The following is a 20,379-nucleotide window of genomic DNA, read 5'->3' as shown; positions in this document are numbered from 1 at the left end:
CAGTTACACAACATCTGTAATTCCCTCCTGGCACCCCTTGTGGCTCTCCCGTAAGATAAATGTGGTTGCCTATAGGAACTTCGGCAGGATGGACCTGGGTGAATTCAAAACCTGATGTACGTTGTTCTAATAGTGAGAACAGTGTTACTTGTAGAGGTCAGGACCCTCAGTTTGGGGACATGATCCTGAGGACAAGACATGACCCTATTTTGACCCTGACCTTCAGTTTGGGGCAAAGACGCGGACGCCACACGAAGTGGACAGGACGAGAGTCGTCCTGTCCACTTCGTGTGCCGTCTGCGTCTTTACCCCAAGCTGAAGGTCATGTCTTCTACGATAATAAAGCACAGCACGGCACCAGACTGCACGCTATGCAGAGTGCCTGACGGACACCGAGAGCTGCGATCGATGCACAACAAGCTGTGAAGTGCTACACACTGCATTGGACAGAGACGTAAACGAAACTCCTGACGTTGAGAAGGTATACTCGGCGACTACGGAGCCGTCTGTCGGCAAACTGGGTTCCACTCTGTTTTGTATTGCCAACTGTAGGATGGGACAAGACACAATGCTTGCCCTTCCGCTCTGTTACGGATAAGGCAGGCAAGCCGCTGGATGTAATCCATTCTATGACACACATACAATCCATAGTAAGAACATCAGAAAAACGACACGACACGAAGGCTTCAAAGAAAGTAGGAAGCAGCCTGCTTTTTACCTTGATGCTCCAGTCTAGAATTTGCTGACATGTCCAGCATATTTTCCAGATAACTGAAGCCAGGATTTGAGATTGTAATAGCATTGGTGTAATTTCGTTTCAATATCGCTACAGGGTTGCGCAGTTGGAATGATTCCGGGATCATTCCAGATTTATCACAGAGCCCGGAATGAAACTGGGATAGAATGGTGGAAACTGTCCTAGGAATGGAATGGGAATGGAATTACTTATTTTTTTCGCAGGAAGTGAATTGGAATGTGGGAATGGTCTGGGAGGCCCGGAGGTAGTCTTGGTTTCAATCCGCTGATTTCTGCCCTCGCGCGTTTTGCACACACACGCACCGCAACTGCACACGATCAAGAGCGAAATAGCCTTGTCTCTGTGCTTTTTCCGTGCTGGGCAATGTCAGTCTCCTCTATAGCCTGGTTTTCTTTTAAATAATCAATCAATCAATCAATCCTCTATAGCACTGCTGGGATAGCCAGTATGGTTACCGGTCCCTTTAATTTTATTGATTGAATTAAAGGAATGGAATGTGGTAGCCAAGCCTTTCCAGGAGTGGGAATTGACCATACCTTTTCATTCCGAGGAATTGAAAGGAATTAAATTATCACAAACCTCGATTCCTCGGAATGGCTTACCCCATTCCACAGCAACCCTCATCGGCTGACGTTTCTTGCTATGCGCACGCACGTATCGAACAGCAAACAATCCATTCGCTAATAACTAACATCTAACTCAATTGAAACATGCTTCAACATCTTCAAGGTGTGACCAACGCAAGCCACATGGCCTTGATGCATCATGGAATGAATCGTGCGCGAATCAAAATTAGAAAAAGCGGGTCATACGAATATATGCGGCTAGTAGTACCGCTTAACGAAGCGTAACCTGAAGGCCGCATGAAATTCGTCCAACTTTCCCCGAACGCGCAATGTGAAATTAGACCGTGGCGCCTCTATCTTACCCGTGACGTCACGACGTTCCTCAAAAGTTACGTGAACGCCGAAAAGATTTATGCGCTGGGAATCTAGTCCGTCATTACTCTGACCTCAAAAAAATGTTATTGCGCCTCATGGGAGGCATCGTAAAAAGAGCGTTTTTTTTAAGGACTGTGCGCAAACTGTATACAGGCAATTATAGTTAAGACTTTCCTTTGAGCGTGTTGGTAGTACATGTCAATTGACTTCCTTAATTGGTAGCGCTAAAATATATGGACGCCGCAAAGGGGTCGATACTTGCATCAGCATGCCGTCCCTGGCGTTGACTTAGAAGGAACGTTTTCTTTTCTTTTTTTATGGTAAAATACCTGAGTTCATGTCAGTAAAAGTGTTGTTCAAAGTAGCGCTTGTGTATATATGTGTTCGTCTTGTGTCGTCCGTCTATTTTAGCGCTACCAAGGAAGTTGACAGGCAATTATAGATACATTCCAACTAGGTCCTCTTTGGGAAGTGTAGACCCAACGCTGTCATACCGGCTGCCTGCAAAGCTTCCTGGTCCTCTGAAGTCGCTCATCCACAGGCAACGTCTGAATGTGGCCTTCACTCCGTTCTATCGCTACCAGCTAGGCTGTGAGGCTAGCCCTATGTGCAACGAGTGTGGTGTACTTGCCAACGTAGAACACATACTCCTCCGCTGCCGGACCTATATCAACGAGAGGCGTACACTGCAGTCACAGCTTGCCACCCTTGGCTGCCGCCCCTTCAACTTGTCGCCAATCCTCTGCCCTTGGGACACCGCAGCCCACTCCAGGGCGGCCTTACGTCATGTAGTTGGCTTCTTTGAGGCGACAGGCCTAAAGGACTCATCATGACCCCAGCAGCGCTCTCGGACATTCCCACCATCACGATCACGTTCAGCCATCGCCGCTCCGATCATTCCCGTCATCTCTCATCGTCATCACTCATCATTGTCACCTCTCACATTAGACACCCTAGCTATATGGGGTAGCGTTCCACTAGAACCTCCCCACTTCATCATCAGAATATATATGGTGTTGTTATATAGATACAGAAAAAAGAAGAGGAAGCTCAATTACTTGGCAACAAACTAAAAAAATATAAAACCGAAACCGAGGGTTTTGTGACACAGCCACAGCAATTTCCCGAGACCATCCCGTTAACAGCTACCGCTGTAAAAGCACTACACTCACCTGTCTGGACAATCTTAGGCTTCAGTTCTGAGTCAATCATTCTCATACTTACCGCTAGCATTGCGGCGTTTATAAAGTATCGCCTTTGACGATAAAACATCGTAGTCATCATCTTTATCATCAAAATAAAGTTGTTGTTGTTGTTGAAGAAAAAATATGCCACTATCGAAGCTGTGGTTGGCCATTTCGCCCTATAACTGCGTTTCTTAAGCACGCGTCAGGATAGCGACATTCTTTAGGGTCGTCGCCACAGCGGTGCCCTGCGACATATCGGTCCATAGACGATAGCGTGCCAGGCGAACTCAATGTATTCTGGATAGGTCCTGGTCAACAGGACAGTCAAGAAACACGTGATCAGAACAATGGCCGCGACTGGCGCTGAAATCGGCGGTTAAAAACCGGTTGTTCAGCTGGCCGTTCCCAACGGTGTGGTAACGACACGGCCGCTAAGATACATTCGGACGATGCGACGCACTCATATTTCGGAGTAGCAAGCTACCGCGGCGTGTAACAAGAATCGCTGGCAATTACACTGGCAAAACACGTTCATCTCTTACTCTACGGGATTCCGACCTGTTTTTGCATTCCCGGAATCCCGGAATGGGATAGGGGTTTTCGTGCAAAAGTCCCTACGTGGTCGTATAGACGGCCCTCTGTTTACAAACATGTAACGTCACGAGAAGACTGGTTCGAGGTTACATTTTGTTGTGGTGGGCAAGAAGCGGGAAAAACGCGTCGGCTGATAGGTTGATAAAGCTGATAGTGCCCACCGCATCCTTTGCCCGGCGGTGTTATGTAATCAATGACGTCTATATAGGGTCGTACCTGTTTATTAGAACAGACGCGCTGTTAATGTTATCTCCAATCTTATCTCCTCTCTTATCTTATACCCTGCGCAATCACGCTATTGCAAATAGGAGTACAATGCGCATTTCCTATACCTATTCATGCGTTTTGCCCTGGCTACCACGGGGAAACATCCCACGTCATCATCACCTCTTCATTTATTGTTGTTGTTGTTGTTGCCCTGTCATCTCTTCGGGCTCACCGTTAGTTCACCTTTTTTGTATTAACCTCTTCGAGGTGGGGTAGGTTCCTGCGGCTACCGCGGGGAAGCATTCTATGTCATCATAACTCGTCCATCATGTATTGTTGTTGTTGCTCTTCTCTTGCACTAAGGTAGGGTATCGCAATTTCTGCGGCGAAATACCTCACCCTGTCGTCACACATGTAGCTGAACAACTACATGTATGACGATGGGATGCGGTGTTGCGCTTCTCACTTTTTATTTCTCCGTAGCAAGGAGTAACGGAGTCTGGTTTTCTGGCAAGGGTGTCTCCATCTTTTCCTTTCGCTTTGAAATCAACGTAAAAAGAAAGAAAGAAAAAAGCTGCGATATTCTGCAATCTTTCGCGTAGTCTGAGAGATGGGAAGAATGTTTCTGATTTCGCAGGGGTTTTAATTCTTCTTGGTGGTGGGTCTTGGCTGTGAGCTATGAGTTGAGTCAGTAGCTAACGTGTTGGCCGTGGGCGATGCAGTCGGTACGGTTTCGGATTGCAACGGCTTTTTTTCGCGGGTATATAGGGGATATCTGAACCACGACCTACTAGATTATAGCGACCATGTCATAATCGGCAAACCCTATGAGGAGGCTGTCCGCACGATCTGCTAGAGGCGCTACTCATCGGCCCGCGGGATCTGCATCACCATTGGATGATGGAAATTTGAATTTTGAACGCGCAGAAACGGACGCACGATTACTGTAGCAGACGACAGCAACAGTTCCTATGAAAACGCGTAGAATGATGATGATAATCAACTTTAGAAGGAAGCATCTGTAGTGGGACATCCATCGGTTGTACAGAAATACTACGGTAAGCTAAAGTACAGAGTACTGTAGAAATTGAGGAAGCAATAACCGGGCCGAAGAGTAGCGCCACCGCTAGCCTCCAAATGCGGCGCTGGGAAGGGGTCCGTATGACATCGTCGCTATAATCTAGTAGGTCGTGATCTAAACACAAAGGTCGGTAAGACACCGTTCTTTGCTTTAGCCTCCAATGTTTGTAAGTAAAATGTATATTTCCTCATCCTCCTCGCACGTATCACCAACCATTCGATGTCAGGTAAGCCGAAGCTTATTATCCCTAATTCCCGGTAATAATGAAAATATGGTGGGATTTCGGGATCAACGGGATCCTGGGATCGGAACCCGATCTTATTCCGCTGGGAATATGTCGCTTAGCGGTTAGCGCTGAGACGAGTGTAAACAAAAATGATGTTGCACATGACATGTTACCAGGACCACATGGCGACACTGCGGCAATAAAAGCTACAGCCCGCGAAACGGGTGCAGGGCACTCCACGGTCGGCGCAAAACAGACGAAATATAAAAAGGATACCGCGTCGACGTCATTATCGCCATTCTCACCCGTCGCTCATCCAGTCACCGAGTCAAGAAGAGTGTGCTTGAAGCAACTTTTCGGACACACAGCAAACCAACAAAAAATAAATAAATAAATAAATGAAAAAAAAAACTGCCATGTGCTAGGTTCTTGTGGATACTCGGAGCCACGTTGCGAAATATTTTAATTCAGTTAACAGCCACTTATGTGTTATTGAATTTCCCTGCACTTCCGCTGCAGTGATGCCATTGTCAGTAAATTGCGCCTTCCTGTACTGCGACGCAATCGAACCAGCGAGAAATCCCTAATTACAATACCACACTTATGACTTTACCATATCTCAACGCAGACTTGTATCACCTTACACCCCTTGACCCCACAGCCGACCCCTTGACCTCAGACTCATTTTGGGACTACGGGACAAACGAAAGCAGATGTCCGTCTTGCAATCCTTTATCAAATCTCTTGAAACTACCGGCCTGATCGACTCCCTCTAAGACCCCGTCAGCGTCGTCAGCATCATCCTCATCACCATTCTGTCATTTTTCCCCAATAGCAATGGGGTAGCATACTGCTCAATGAGCGGAAGACATCCCCATATCATCGTCATCATGTATCTCTCTCTCTCTCTCTCTGTCACATTTTTTACGGTGGCAGAGGATGAAGGTGACGAATATGATGATGATGAAGCTGAAAGGATTTCATCCTCACAATTATAATATGCGCGTAAAATATAATCAATATTCTTTCGGTTAAACATATGTGTATATTTTAAAAAAATGATTAAATGAAGTTCGGATGGAAGTTCGGGTGCAAGTAATTTATTTGAATGAGTTACGTGGTTATTTACATAATTTTAAGGGCACAAAGAATTATCGAAATACACGTTGGCGTTGCGGCGGAAGCACACAGCTTTCTTCACGAGACTCCCCAGGAAGGACCTCCTTTTTCACGCTGTCAAAAATGGGGGACCTCTTTCCAAAGCCCCGCGTTTGTTTGCAGAAGGCTCGCAGCTCGGAAAGTTGAAATATTTCTACCAATAAGAAAAGTGTACCCTCCAGGATTATGCAAATGTCCACTTCCCGCCGTCATTTATTCGAACCTTGTAATAACGCGCAACTTTCCTGCAAACTTTCTCATGTCTCGTTTAAGTTTCATCTTTTTATATGACTTCATCACATGCCCCCAACACCTTTAAAAGAAAAAGGCACTCGTTATTTTTTCTTTCTTCTTCCTTTTTTTTCGACTGCAAAAACTGCTAGTTGTTTACTCGCGAAAGAGTATTAAGGATGCCAGCGTCCGTTTGAGTTGCCACCTCGCGGGGAGTAGCCCGTGACGTCACGCATTGGATGCCAGGCAGGAGAGCAGACGACACATAGCTCTTGAGTGTTTGTTTTGCGTGTGCGGCGTTTGCGTACAACTGTGCTGGTACGACGCTGATATTAAGTATAGCTTGACTCACGCGTGAAACACAGAACCAAAAAGACGAGGACGAGTATCAGGAGACAAAATTGCGTTTGTATCAAGGGAGAACTGGCGGGGGTAGGGCGTGCTTGTAAGGCGTGCCCTAGCGGCTGTTTCCCGCAAATTCATATTCAGACAGGAGTAACAAAAGTTGCAGCTGCAGCCGTGCCGTCCTGAGAAGCGACGCGAAGAACTTTCTTGATTGATAAGGCACACTGACTCGTACAGCCTTCAGGTTGAAGTACGGTTGAAGAGCGGTTGGCTTGAAGTACGAGTTCCTTTCTCTCTCTCCCTTTGTACATGCAACTCTCGTCGCATGCTCCGGAGCAAGCGTTCGCTTGTACATGACTTGCGTTTCGTACGAATTCTTCCCCTGAGATCGATTCCGTTATGTGCATGAATTATATACTCTTTCGGTGCGTGCGTGATGTGCTGTCGCATATAGCGGGCAGTCTCGGGAATGTTGTGCAAAGCGGCGAGACGCCGAGCGCGTATTTCACACGCGGCGGGAATTCATCCATAAAATACAACAGCAATAAATATGTTATGACAGTGTCGCGGGGTGTTTCACCGCTTCAGATGCGGTGCTCATTTCATGAGTTATTCTAAGTGAGATGAAGATGTATGGGATGTTATACGCATACACACACTCTACGGGGTGTGGGTTCGAGTCCTAGAGCTGGCTAACCTTTTCAGTGACTTTCATCTTTCATCGAAAAGCTCTGGTTCGTCCATTAGGCCTGTTGTCACGTGTCATGTAGAAGCAGACGTCCTCCTTGCCTGCCAGCGATACGAAGGTCACCGGTCCAGTCTCGGGCGCCGTCTCGCTCATCTGGGCTACCGCGAGAGCTTTCCCTGCCGTTGCTACTTGGCCCTACTCTGCACGCTGACGTCGCGTCTGCGCTGATACTATTCCTTCGTAGAAGCTAAACCCTTGGGCTCTCTCTGATACCTCCTACATGACTGTCTGCGCAGGGACTAGTGAAGGGGCTGTCTTTTTCTGTATTGCTCCATAATCTCACGTCACCGGCCTCGGTGGCTCAGTCGGTAGCGTGTTCGCCTTCTGATCCCGAGATCGCGGGTTCGAACGCCAGCAACTTGGTGGCAGGGTACAAGTTACTTAGACACGCCGTCTTCCGCGAGGGACGTTAAATACGGGGTGCCGTGTGATGAGCTTTCATCGCACGTTAAAGAACCCTCAGGTGGGCAAAAGCAATCCACAGACCGACCGCTGTGGCGTCGCTCATGATCTCAGTTGTCTCGTGACGTAAACACCCAATTATTATTATTAATCTCACGTGTCTGTGTTTGTTCTTCCGTTTTGTTTGTTTATCTTTGCTTTTGGCAATAGCAAGCCTCCATCATGGCTGACCTTCCCTTTCCTTTTCTATCAGCATTAAACATACCCTCCTCCCCCACCCCTTCTTGTCGGCAGGAAGGCCTGTGCCTCGTGCCTCGCCCTGCAATGCCCAGTTGAAAATAGCCACACGTCATCTTCACGTCGCGGCACAACTACCAGTCAGGATAGGAGACGCTTCGTGTATTGCAGTAACGGGAAAGTGACGGATATTCAAACATCTTTCCACGTAAAACGCCCAAGATGGCAAGTTCAAACCGTATCACATTAACCAGTCGAAATATGGAGCGCTTACGCGATAATTTATTGCAGCTCCGGGAAGCTTCTCGAGAAACGACATGCCCTTCGACTTATCTGGGTCGGAAAGCTGTCTATCTGGCCATCAGATTAGCGTCTACACGAATCAGCTCCATCGCTACAAAACACGTGACCATCCGACGCGAACTCTCGTCGCTACCTAGCATGTTCTCTTAGCGCTTTTTAGTGCCCATCTAAGTGTCATGGAATAGACGGACCCACATTTGTAAAACTACACCCTCTTATGTTTCTTTTATTCATACGTCCATCCTTCCATCCATGAATTTCTCGGCTTCCGATTTTTGATCAGCTAACGCGCTAGCTATATGTTCTTGGTTGTTGCACACCACGGATTGCAAGGCAAAATTCAGTTTTCTTGTCTCCTCGACATGGTAGCTTACAGTGAATGCATAGTAACATTATCTTCGGCGTTAAAAGCGTTCGAAAGAGCGAAAGTGTTAGAGTCGGTCTTCAGCTGTTCACGGAGATTTGTAGATCTTACGAGCGCAGCTTTCATGTGTCGCCGCGTATTACAGCCGTAGCACGGGCTTGTACGTATCCACGGTGACGAAGGACGACAATGACAACAACCGGACGTAACGTAACATAACACGAGCTCGTGATGTGTTGTGTTACGTTACGTCACGTTACGCTCTGTTGTTGTTCCCGAGCTCAGCCTTCGTTGCCATGGATCTTGTCGTCGTCTTGTCTGCGTGTATGCTATTTCATCTTAACGTGTACGTACGCACCATGAGTATCGTACTCAAAATATCGTATTTTAAATACTTTCATTAGTATATAGCTCGGTACTTTTTAAGAGGGGATACCACCCGTCGCGGCCCCATGTATTTTCTATGGGGCAAACTTTTTTGTTTTTCTCGATAAATACCCGTCCGATCTTCACGATATCGGTCTCTTTTGATAGCTTTTGACAATTATGAGAAAATGGATTCATCAAATTTTCAATTTTCGCTTGGATTTTTCGTTGAGACGTTGTAGAACGTGTGGAAAATAGCAAAAAATTGACCTTGGACTTCTGAAGCGAATAGCAGAAAAAGAAATAATCCTAGGCGACATTTGCTCAATCCATTTTCTTCTAAAATGTGTCCTGCACGTTTTGGTACCACTATCTCGCGTGTAAAGTCAGCCGTTCTTGAGATAAATGAAAATATCTGAGTGTAGGTACAGCGCTTCCTCGGGACAACTTTTTTTTGCCGCCCGGTGCTGCCACGACGCGGGCTTTACGTCCAGAAGGTATTTATCCGCCAAGTGTGACCCTTATTTCAGCATACTATCTGAGCTTCCCTTTCCCAGGAAAAAAGGGGGAAGGGCGCCAAGCTCCACTACAGCGGGGCTATTCTTTTTCCTGCCGGCCTTTGAGAAGCGGGCACAAGTGGTCATGTAATGACTCAGCTTGCTATTCTCGGTATTGGGCTCGTCCTTGCAGTTCGGACTGTCCCGTCGATTCGCTTGGTCCTGTGCGCGTGTTTGTTCCGAACATCTGGAAGCGTCGAAAGATATGTTTGGCGCAGGGACGAGCGGCGATGATGAGCTGAGCAACTGAAAATTCGGCACCCGCCAAAATATTTTCTTCTGTATACGAAAAAACACCCTCGAGATTTTTTAATATGTTGTACAGGAAGGCTCGTTCTATAAAACTGCGTTGGTTTCAGGCGTCTCTTCCGACCTCTTCATTGCGTGTTTTGCGCTCGATTGTAGCGAATTTTGGAAAAATCGCATACTTCCTCTTTTTTTTTTTTTTTCCTGCAATATCTATGAAAGTTACGTGTCTGGCGATTTTTCCTGTTGAAGTATTCCTTGGGGCCTTGGCAGGAAAAAATATTCATTAAAATTTAATGGTTTGATTTTCCCCAAAAAAATCGCGAAGTAGGAGGAAAATTGCTAAACTTCCGGCCTTTGTATACCTGCACCGATTGCAGCACGACAACCGGGATTTGGACGCTGTGTGCGGTGGAAGTTCTCCAGGTATTTCTAAAGCAAATACCACTTTCTATGCTATCACTGGGGGTGTGATAGGTCAGCTTCATATGTTATGAAGTGGTAGTGGAAGTGGTAGTGTAGTAGGTAGTGGACTTCTCAGCTACATGCCGTCATGCAGTACGAAAAAACAAACAGAAACGGAAAGGAGAGTGAGGAACGGAAACAAGCAGGTTGAGCGGCTATGATTGCGGGAGCTCTGCGAAGAGCCTGTCAAGCACTACATATTTTCCAGTTGATCCGACTTGGTGAATGGACATGTCGTTGTACTTGCCTTCCCGTGCTAACGAGTTCAAGCCCAGCGCCGGCTGCGTTGAATGATTTTCTTCTCACGTTGAGGTGCGCACATGTGAACAGTTTCTTGCGATGTCGGTCTCGGGTGCAGGAAGAAATGGCCCCAGAAAGAATAGTCCCGTAGGAATGGCCCCGGAAAAAATGATACCGGTCAGCGAGAGAGAAAAGAAAAACGGTCCAGTTGACTTTTTTTCTCTCTCTCTCTCTGTCTTTGCTGTATCTTTGCAGTATGTTGCTTAGTTTTCAACAATGTCATCTTATCTCAGCAATGAAAACAAAGGAAAACAAAATTTTGTGGCAGAGTTTTAGTATATAATAGCACATATGTCAGATACGCAATCGTTTGCTATAGTGCACTTAAAGTGTACGTACAGCGCGGTTCTGTTGAGCACCCAAAATGTTTTTATGGACATTGAAGGATTCTGACAAAACTACTTAATTAATTCATTAAGTATCATTTACCGGTTTAAGGGCTGAGTTCTCAATGAGACAGTCTTTCTTTCCGCCGCTTATGGGGCATGCACGAGCAACACCGAGCACCCTTTTCCTGCCATTACTGGTCGTTATTGTTTAGCTTTATTTATTACAAGTAGTTACCATTATTTTCGTATTTTTGTTTGCTAGCATTCAGATTATTTGCTAAACGTTTGTTCTGGCATTAATTTATACTTCAAGACGTGCACGCGCAACAGGGGACGGTTGCATCCCTGCGTCCGTGCATAAAGTATAAGATAATGGCAATATCACATGTCAGGGATGGGCATAAATACACTTTTCGGGTATTTAAATATAAATACAAAATACTACATGTTTTCGCGTATTTAAATACTGCTTATAAATACTTTATGTTGAAAGTAATTAAATACAAAATATAAATACAATAAGACAGTATTTAAATACTGTAACTACTTCCGTAAATACTTTGAGCCGTCTAGGCACATTATTCTTTTAAATTAGTGTATAAATGGAGCCACGTATGGATGCATCTCTGCTGCACACAATGCCCACAAAAATTTCTTTATTTTTCCGTGATGCAGTGTGATGATTTTAGCATCTTGCGTGGACCGACTTTCCATTGAACGGAAACGTCACCTTGAGTCTCAGGAGCAGCGAAGGGGGTGTTAGGACGGTAACGGGAGAAGAACCGACGACGACTCAAAACCAGCTAATGAACCCGTTATCGCTTCATCCACTTTCTGTATGTTGAATAAAGTGTTTATTTGCCGGTTTTGAGTCGTCGTTGTAAGTTCTTGTCCCGTCTGTCTGCCCTGTCCAGTTCCTCCCGCTGCAACCGGGGCGGCGATGCCCTCATTCGCGCATTGTGGTGTTTTCTAGAAGGACGGAAATCCCTGAACACACGAGATGAGTGACCTGTAGCCTCTAACCAAGCTATCCTTCATCGCTGGAGGCTAACGATGTGGAACTCGAGAGAAGCCCACAAATACAGGAGGATGAGATATGTGTATTTAAGTGTATTTTAAATATAAAGACGCCTAAAACGGTATTTAAATATAAATATAAATACATTTTCTTGCCTGTATTTAAATACGTATTTTAAATACATGTATTTATATTTTAAATACAATGTATTTAAATACTGCCCATCCCTGTCACATGTTCAACTCCAGCCCAAATGATCGTATTCGGACATTCCAAGCTGATACTTTTTCTGCGCGAAGATACAAAAGGGAAAGAAAACATGTATATGATGTGTATGTGTGTGCTTTTTTTTTCTTATTCAGTACCGAGCGAGAATAAATACACAAGTCATACTCTCGTGTAAAATTTGTACACAAAAGGAGGTGTTCAGTCAAAAGTGGCGTTCAGTCAAACGTCTTGAACAAAACCGCATTCAACTGAGCAGCATTCGGTCAAATTGGCGGACCACGTGCTAGCCACTAGGTGCCGATTTCGGGAATTGTCGCAAAAATGAAGTTGCTGAAGGTGCACCTTCATGGGGTAGACGGTTGGGACCATCACATGCGAAATTCACAAGTTAGTACTTTTTGTTTAATTGGTGAGGGTATTACAAACGAACATTGCATAGCATAAGTACAGCCCCACTGATGCCAACACAGAATAAATTATTTCGCCATCGTGAACCGTTTTCTACTCTTCCAGCCGGGAGATTTTGGTGAAGCAGCAAAACGATACACAAGTCGAACAGAGTGCAAACCAAGGAAGCAGCCGACAGACACATGAATAGATGCGTTTGTTCCTCAAAGCTGCGTTCTCCTCAAGAACCCCTCCTTTCTTAGGAGATTAACCGCGCATCCCGAGCGAAGTCGGGGCGAACAAAAACAACAGGGTCACGCATGCTGTGGGGACTACATGCCACCGCGCTGTATCGCGCGCTTCTTGAACAACGGCGCTAGTTACAGCACTCGGCGCCCCTAGCGCCACCTCGTGGCTGGGTAGATCCCGGCGCCATCTCCTGCCCAGAAACGACGAAACGCCGCGGGTGATATCCCCTCTTAATTACTTTTTTCGCTATTTTCTACTCATTAATCTAACTACTCTTTGTTGAAATGATATATGGCAGCCGTTGGAAAAGCCAGAGAGCGGAGGGGATTCGAACCACACATTTCTCGAGTGCCAGTCGAGTGCGTTAACCAATTACGCCAAGCTTTTTTTTTTTTTTTTTTCACCAACTTACCCAGGGGTCTCAATCGACTAACGGGACACGTACTGCCTGTCTTCGCATTCTCTCCTACATGTCTTCTCGCGCACCCACGTACATACAACACAAGTACGAGGCAGCGCCATCTGGTGAGCACGATTTTTCAATTATTTCAACTGGTCATGTTCTTAGAAACCTTGAAGTGTTGTGTTCGCCTGTTTGTCTTTCAGCCTCAGCAGAGTTACTCTTTTTCTTCGTACTCTTTGTTCGTTTGTCTGTGTTCATACCAGGCTCGGCTTTGCACTTTTTTTTTTCGCATCCCGTTTCCATTTCGTGTCACCTGCACCATATGGAATCCGTCTTCTAGACCTCCAGCTTGACCTTCTTTCCTGGAATTCTCGTTTTTCGGTCAACAAAATTATTGGTCCAATGTGAGCTCTGTTTGGTCAAGTAGATTGTTTTGAAAACAAAAAGAGGAACAGCACCAACAATAAATGATGGAAAACTGAAGGTTACATGGGATGTTTCTCCGCGGTAGCCATAGCCCCAGGACCCCATATCCCGCTTCACAGAGGTTAATATCAGAGGAAGGTTGACTTTGTGAAATGCATTACCTACTACGCGCCAGTATTGCCCGTGCTTAAATGAAAGAAAAACAAACAATCCATTTGGTGACCATTGTCTTAAACATATCTCAAATACTTTTTTGTAGTATTTGCTATTCTATACTGCGAATCCTTTATTGTCCAAGTGTTTGTACTGTTAAGGGAAGTGCCTCAGGTCGAGAGAGCCGCCGATATTACGGACAGAGACTGTTCTTCTTGTGGCACAGTCCTGGTTATAGGCTTGATATTTAAAGCGCTAGGGATGACGTGTTTATGGGTTTCATGAGATATTGTAGGTCAGCTGCTCGGTGGATAGGAAAAATTCATCTAGTATTTTACGACAGAGATGTTTTTTTTTCTTTTTTTTCTTTTTTTGTTGTTCGAAGCCGCCAAGCTGAACAATCAAGCAGTACAATTGAATTTCTGCAATTCATTGAATAATTAATGTCTAGAAACACCAGGTTCCATCCATTTCCCTCACTGTCATTCTCATCCGCAATGTACGCAGGCGAACATATTGTCCCTCCTATACAGCTACGAGGACGTCCACAGTATAAGTGCTGATGTCTGCTGACTCCAAAGACGGTGCATGCTTTCAACATCAGCCTTCCTTTATGTCACCGGTACGCGCTAATTCTCGCGCCTTCTTTCGCGCATGCGCACACGCTTCCCTCGTTTATTGTGCACGTCCTATCATTGTTATTCTTCACCTACCGTGAGACAGAGAGCCGAGTAGTCTTCGAGACACAGTAGCTGAAAGGGTTCGTGTGCGTCCGACCCACTTTCGGGCGCGGTCTTTTCTTTTTTCTTTTTTTATTCTGGGTAGCAAACGGCGGTCCATTCAAAGGAAGATCGCTGACATTGTCATGCAATGGAGAATTAAGTATAATGCGAGAATCATGCGAATGGGACGCTGTTTGCACGAAACGAGCGATAATAAATTTTGGGTTTGCACGGAGCGATTTGCCGCTTCACGTGCCTTTGTAACTCGAAGTGAATTGTGTAGTGAAAAGTATTCCGCTTCGAGTGCGATGTAAGATTCTGTATGACTTGAAAAGGGCATTACCGGTTGCAAAGCGTGCTTTTGAAAAATCCGGGCGCCGTTAGCTTTTGCGCTTTACTGAACGCGTCTGACACCCCCTTTTTGTGTTTGTTTCTCCTCCAGAATGGTGGACAGTCAGGATTCGTCTTCAACTGCACTTGACAGCCGTGACCTTCAAGTAAGCACGGAACATTTTTCCAGCAATAGGGCTTGATGACTTCGTTTCTTAACCCTTAACAGATACATTTTTTTAAAGCACTAGAACTTGAGTCATTTTCACAGTTGGCCGTCAAAGTGATGTGATGTGATCGAAAAAGAAAAAAAAAATGGGGAAGGCCGTCAAAGTCCTGGCAAACATTGAGTTAAAAGCCCAGACACGAAAGTTATCACAACTCGCGTCTTCCTGTATAGTGAGTTTGATTATAGAACTACCAGCGGCATGGCCGAGTGGGCTAAGGCGTCCGCTCGTTGGTGGTAACCAAGGTCGTGCTGAAGACTGGGAGGTGGTGGGTTCGAATCCTACCACCGGCTGTGCTGTCTGAGGTTTTCCCTGGGTTTTCCGAAGACTTTCCAGACGAATGTCGGCACAGTTCCCCCTGAAGTCGGCCCAGGACGCATACTAACCCCCCCTGTCCCCCACTTCTTCCTGCTATCCTCTCTCCGTCTGTTCACATCTGTACGTCGCTCATAGCCACAGTTGCTTCGCGGCGCTAACACCCAATCAAAAAAAAAAAAGATTATAGAACTGATTTCGGTTTCCTGAATAATTAAAATTATATGCTCTTGCTTAGCTGGAAGATACTAAGCGGACCAACCGGAATAGCAAGTCGGACCTTTGGTCAGGCTGACCTTTCCGTAATAAACGTAAATCCCCCCCCCCCCGAGAAAAAAAAACTTACCAAAGCTCTCCATCAATACGAGCCCAAGTTATGAAAAAGTCTGGGGGGGGGGTATGTTTAATAGTTAAAAACGCAGAAACAAGAGAAATGTTAGCCATACCAGAGGCGTGCCGAAAAAGCAATCTCAACGGTAGCTCATACTGTGCGCTGCTTACCAGGTTACGTTGAGCGGAGAAAGGAAATATGAAGATATTGGGGGGGGGGGGGGAGGCCCTATCGGAAGACCAGCTTCTCCACTCTACTTATGTACTAAAGCAAACATGCCTGACTGTATGTATGAGTATGTGCGTGATAGAGAGAGAGAGAGATAAAGAGAAAAAAAAACATGCTGTTTTTTTTTTCTGCTTCTTTTAATATATGACTGATTCCAAACGTCCTATACCACTGGCATGAGTTAGCTGCCTCACTAAACTGATAATTTGCGTCTGCACGGTGGTCAACAGCCATGATAACTATAACTTAATTATACTATATACTATAACGTAACTATAATCGGTAACAACTTCACCATGCTACTTCGCTAAGTGGGTTTCACGTGGTTGACTTCTTTGAGGCGACAGGCCTAAAGGACTCATTATGACCCCAGCAGCGCCCTCGGACATTCCCACCATCACGATCACGTCCAGCATCGTCATCGCCACTTCGATCATTCCCGTCATCTCTCATCTTCATCACTCATCATTGTCACCACTCATATTAGACCCCTAGCTATGGGGTAGCGTTCCACTCCTAGAGTGGAAAACCTCCCCACTTCATCATCACAATATATATGTTGTTGTTGTTGTTGGGTTTCATAAGCAACGTCAAAAACGTTCACACTTTATCAGTTCATTCTGATTCATTCCTTCGAACCCCACTTCTCAGTTCTTCCTTCTTCCATGCGGTGCTGTTTTAGGAAACTCAACACGCCACATGTTACCGCCCCGCTCACCGACTTTCGGTGCCGTCCATTCCCGATGCAAATTAGGCGCTTCGAAATGCTTCCGTGCCGTCTGAAACATACCCGTCCCAGCATGCATGGGCGGGAAGGGAACGTGTACCGTTCAAGCTACAGGGGAACATGTTAATGAACTTGACACTGCGACCGACAGCCCTCGCGCAGCTTCCGCGTCCTTTTCGCTTGACAGGACGCTCCGACGTATAGACGTTCCAATCTATGGGGAAGCGATAACTCGGCGCTGTCCTCTTTCTGAGTGGCTCCATGTGACCGTCGGTGCGAGCAGACGACGGGTGACCTAACCTAAACTAACCTAACCCCAACCTGACCTATCCTAACTAAAGTTAGCTAACCTAACCTAATGTATATGATGATGTATGTATGAGCTGCGGTGCACAGACTTTTCTCTGGCCACTCTGCTTGGCCCAGTACGACATGCCACGCAGCGCGGTTTGTGACCAAAGCAGTTTTGACGTTCCTGAGCGGCATATAGGTCTCACGAACAGCCTGTGAACTCAAGTCGTGCCATCCCATTTTTTCAGTGTCCCACCCTCACCCTCAACACATTAACATTTTGTGCATCATTTTTGTAAAGTAATCTTTTTCTTTAATTAATCTCGACCTTCTATCACCGTTTCTTAGTCATCTTTTTTTAAGTCACATTTGTCTTTAATCTATCTCATTCCTTCACCATTTGTTAGTTTATCCTTTATTTCCTAATTATTTTCTTTTATTCTTCTTTCATTTCTTTTTCTTTTTTTCTTTGCGGAATAGCAAGCCGACGTTCCGTTTGGCTGACGTTTCTTTTCCTTTTTTTTTGTAATAAATATATCCTCCACCAACAATTTAACCAGCTTTAATTAGCTGTGTGCAAAGGTTACCTGTTCGGTGTGGATGTGTAGGTGAATGACGTGCATAATTTGGTGAGGCGAAGGCGAAAATCATCATAACACGGTCATTAAGAAAAGTTGTCTCTTTCTTTTCCTTTTTTTGTGCCCTCCTTTTGTACCCTCCATCCAGCTTTTAAAGATAGGGGTGCCGTGATCGTAGAGTTTGTATTATAAATCTAGAGTGTAATCTATCCTTCGGAGCCCGTGGAATTTCGACAGCTGACATTCTGGGGGTCAGGTGTTGGCAAACATCCATAAGTGAAGCGGTTCGATATTTATTCAACAAAGTCTTGAAGGTGATACGCTTCATCTATTCTCACCGAACTTCTTTAATGTCTCGCCTATTTGAGTCTCAAAAGCTTTATCATGTGACGTTTGTAATGAGAATAACGAAAACGTAGAGTTGTCACTCTCTCAGTGGAGTCTCTGGGTTGTCTGATCGTCCCGGAGCATCTCGATGGGTGTTGTGCGACAAACTACGTTTTTCATGACCGTAATTATAACAATCGTTACCACATGGAGGGTGGCATGTCTGCCGTCACCCAATTTTGGTGGGGTAGGCACTTCCCAGGAAAAATGGAAAATAACGGGAGGAAAAAAGAAATGCAGACATGGAATCTTGAGACCTTGAGCCCCATGTCATTTATTAATGGATATAAATAGATCAGAAGAAAAAAACGAGAGACAGTAAAACTGGGAACGTTAGCCAAGTACTGGAGTTGTATGACAAATAAATGACAATTTTTTTCTAATTTCTCGTCTTCGTTAACAATCAGTTCACTGTACTTCAAACTCTGGAGGAACTTGTCCCCGTGCTGACAATATTTTTTCATATTTTTCTCCTAGCATCATCATCATCATCGCGGGAGAATGACCGTGGTGATATTCGCGAGTAAAAAACAAAAAACAACAACAACAACAACAACAAAAAGAAACAAGCAACGATTACGAGAAAAATAAGAGGAGACTATGTTAGTGTAGCTATTTCTCTAGTCACTTGATTGACTAATCGGTAAAAGAAAACTTCACTTGTTTGTTTGTTTGTAAGGAAAAAGACTGTTTCTTGATCGATCTATAGTTTCCATGCAACAAGGTTGGTCTATGTCATTAAGCTGTGACGTTTGATATTACTTCGCAATGAATACCAACGCCTCAGAACGGCAAGGTCCTATAGACTATGCATCTGACTTTGGTCTTTATTGCGTATCTCTTTGCAAAGCACAAAGGGTTGCCCTAGCACACGCGCGTATATATAGCGTGATTGCGGGCCGTTATGCTTTAATAGCGGCCCAAGGCTTCCACGATATGGGCGTGTTCCCGCAGAAAATATCGTGCTCTTGGATACACGGTATTCTACTTTTCTTTCACCGCATATAGCTCCAGCAAACACACAGTTAAGAGAAGAAGTTTTTTTCTTTCACATCGAGCCAGCTTGAAGCAGTTTCTTCTTGGCTCATTTTCTAGGCAGAAGTATGTGATGTCACTTGGTCGAAATAAATGGCACGAGGAGACAAGTACTGTGGGAGGGAAAAAGAAAAAAGAAAAGGCCGCATGAGAGTCAGCTGTTTTCCCGCCATATTTCTAAGATACTTGTGTTTAAGTTTTCGAGAGGTACTGGTCGTCGGCTACGCAAGGAAACTTCATTTTATTTTTCTCACTTTCAAAAGTTTGCTTGTAAAGTGATGGATTCAGTTAAATTTCCTTATGTGTACCAGTTTTTTTTTTTTATGTTAATGTCTAGGACAGCACCTAGACGAATAATATAAGCCGGCGTTACCAAACACGTGAATGAAATAGCTTCTGAAACCAGGTATTTGTGGACTTGTAGCTGATACATTTTTTAGTGCATGTAGGTATATTGTACTTTTAAATAATTATGAAAGATTCTAAACTTTTTTATTCCGTGTTAGCGCTGCGAAGCAACTGTGGCTATCAGCGAGCGGCGTACAGACGTGACAGATCGAGAGAGGACAACAGGAAAGAGGGCGGGAACGGGGGTCAGTACGCGTCCTGGGCCGACTTCATGGGGAACTGTGACGACGTTCGTCTGGAAAGTCTGCCGGAGAGCACAGGGAAAACCTCAGACAGCACAGCCGGTTGTAGGATTCGAACCCCCTACCTCCCGGTCCTCAGCGCGGCCCTGGCCAGTACCAATGACCGGACGCTTTAACCAGTTCAGCCACGCGGAACCTCTCAAGCGCTTTCCAACGACACCTCGATCGGCGTCCTAGCTTCACGAGTTCGCAAGATAGACTGCCAGCGAAGTACGCGTACCCCTATATTTCCGTCTCTCTCGTACGCGCCCGCCACGCCCAGAGATTGCGTCAGTCGCCGCAATAATCTTGTTGGCTCAAATCTTACACCTGTAAGCTGGAATTGGAAATGAAAGAAAAATATGGAGATGTTAGTCCCGACCCCGTCACGACTAGCTACTCCAAAACGCATTTGTGGGAGGAACAAAAGAGTCAGAAAAAAAGAGAGAGAAAACAAAACACTCTGTGACAACTTCTGTGACACTGTGTTCGCGCGGTCTCTGACATTATGAACCAGTGAGTGTGCCTAACATCTCTCCTTTTCCCCTTTATGCTTTCTTCTGCTTGACCCACACCTGTAAGCTATCTGGATTTTGCTGGTTGGTTACTATCGGTTTATTACACACGGAATTACCGTGTCATGAAATTCGGCATAATTTCGTTGCATATCG

The 20,379-nt window shown here is 45.3% G+C and overlaps 2 protein-coding genes across 2 annotated transcripts in view; one reads left to right on the top strand and one right to left on the bottom strand.

Moving 5' to 3' along the window:
- The window catches only part of LOC135399034 (uncharacterized), a 291,504-nt gene that overhangs the window by 207,706 nt on the left and 63,419 nt on the right, over positions 1-20,379 (top strand). Inside the window, exon 3 of the mRNA XM_064630675.1 lies at positions 15,073-15,127. The gene's annotated coding sequence lies outside the window, so the exon portion shown is untranslated. The remainder of the gene's footprint in view (positions 1-15,072; positions 15,128-20,379) is intronic.
- Positions 1-20,379, bottom strand: part of LOC135399033 (sushi, von Willebrand factor type A, EGF and pentraxin domain-containing protein 1-like) — a 155,344-nt gene that overhangs the window by 124,271 nt on the left and 10,694 nt on the right. The window lies entirely within an intron of this gene.

The sequence above is a fragment of the Ornithodoros turicata genome, chromosome 6 (assembly GCF_037126465.1).
Source record: "Ornithodoros turicata isolate Travis chromosome 6, ASM3712646v1, whole genome shotgun sequence".
Classification (NCBI taxonomy): domain Eukaryota; kingdom Metazoa; phylum Arthropoda; class Arachnida; order Ixodida; family Argasidae; genus Ornithodoros; species Ornithodoros turicata.
This window is presented reverse-complemented; position numbering and strand designations above follow the sequence as displayed.